This window comes from Brassica oleracea, chromosome C4 (assembly GCF_000695525.1).
Source record: "Brassica oleracea var. oleracea cultivar TO1000 chromosome C4, BOL, whole genome shotgun sequence".
NCBI classification, from domain to species: domain Eukaryota; kingdom Viridiplantae; phylum Streptophyta; class Magnoliopsida; order Brassicales; family Brassicaceae; genus Brassica; species Brassica oleracea.
Genome location: NC_027751.1, coordinates 14,115,975 through 14,117,763, shown reverse-complemented (window position 1 = coordinate 14,117,763; position 1,789 = coordinate 14,115,975). Strand labels below are relative to the sequence as shown.

At 42.6% G+C, this 1,789-nt stretch overlaps 1 pseudogene; it reads right to left on the bottom strand.

Moving 5' to 3' along the window:
* LOC106338201 overlaps nucleotides 1-1,789 on the bottom strand; it is a 9,203-nt pseudogene that overhangs the window by 7,034 nt on the left and 380 nt on the right.

Here is a 1,789-nt window from a genome sequence, read left to right as displayed (position 1 = left end):
CAATTGGAGCGCTGATGTACCTTGCAAATTGTACACGGCCTGATATATCATTTGCTGTGAATCTTTTGGCAAGATTCAGCTCATCTCCAACCCGAAGACATTGGAATGGGATCAAACATGTTTTTCGTTACCTCCAAGGGGCCATTGATTTAGGCTTGTTTTATCCTAAAAGTTCAAAAGGTCAAATGATTGGTTTTGCATATGCAAGATACCTTTCAGATCCACACAAAGCCCGATCGCAAACAGGATACGTTTTCACGATCGGAGGCACTGCTATATCTTGGCGTTCTCACAAACAAACGCTCGTGGCTACTTCTTCAAATCATGCTGAGATCATTGCACTCTATGAAGCAAGTAGAGAATGTGTATGGCTAAGATCAATAAGCCGACACATCTGTTCAAGCAGTGGAATTGACGAAAATATAGAGCCAACTATTCTATATGAAGATAATGCAGCATGTGTTGCTCAAACAAAGGGCGGATATATCAAAAGCGATAGAACGAAGCATATTCATCCGAAGTTCTTCTCATACACTCAAGAGCTCGTGAAGAAGAAAGATATTGAAGTAAGATATGTCCAATCATGCTACAATGCAGCTGACCTGTTCACAAAAGCACTTCCTACTTCGGTATTCAGAAAACATGTCCATAACATTGGAATGCGTCATCAGAAGGATCTAATCGAGGGGGAGCTTACGTAGTTGTACTCTTTTTACCTAACTATGGTTTTTCCCATTGGGTTTTCTTAGAAAGGTTTTTAACGAGGCAATAAAGACGTTAAGCGAGAGCGGAGAGTGACACCGGTCCCCAAGGGGGAGTGTTACGAAACTTAATTTCAAACAAAGAGGCGCACACATTGATTTTTCTTCTATAAATACGAAGTTTTTCGGTCATTTGTAAGATACGATTACATCTTCTTCTTCTTCCTTACAATAATCTTTTTCTCTTATATTAGTGTTATTTGCTTCCTACAAATATTAAATTCTACTCTTATTTAAATTTTTTAATACTATAAATTATAAGTTATTTCATAACAATATTATCAACCTTCTAAAAAAATTGTCCGTAGAATGAATGGTCGAAATAAAAGCCGTGTGATGTTTGATCAGTTCATACTACGACCAACGCGCTTTGACGAAATAGAAAAGAAAAAATAGGGGTATTTACGGAAATTTACTTGGTGGTGTTGACTACAGTCGACGGAGGGCAAAAGGTGATGGCATAGTTAGATTTACTTGCGCATGTGAAGACGGTGCTATAGTCGTAGACGTAGCTATAAGCGCTTGGGACACGCTCTTGAAGTTCTGAGAATACAGTGACGGTTTGCACTTGTCCGGTGAAGAGTAATCACCGGTGCAGCAGTACTCCGGCAGCTTCAGCTTCTGACAGGCGTTCATGCATGCAACCAAGCTGGTGTTAGTTGTCGTCACCCTCAGCTCAAATGGACACGTTACTTTCAAATCCATAACGCATCCGGTGCTGCTGCATGTCTTATCGTCCAGTGGGACAATTTGCATGGGAAGGTTGTAACCGGCGACGACTGATACGTCGTAGGAGTCTTTACCAGTGGCACCGTCGAGGGCAAACTCGGCTAGAGTTGACGGAATAGATAGTCCGTATCCGGAGCACTCGACTTTTCCGGTACCGCAGTCTCCTGTGGCGCATGAGAAACTTCCGGTTGAGTTGGTGGAGCAGAATGTCCTGCCCAGAAACGACCTGTCCATGAGGGAGGCGCGTTGATGACACTGTGACACCCGTCACCTCCTATATGGAGGACAGCGTGTCACCC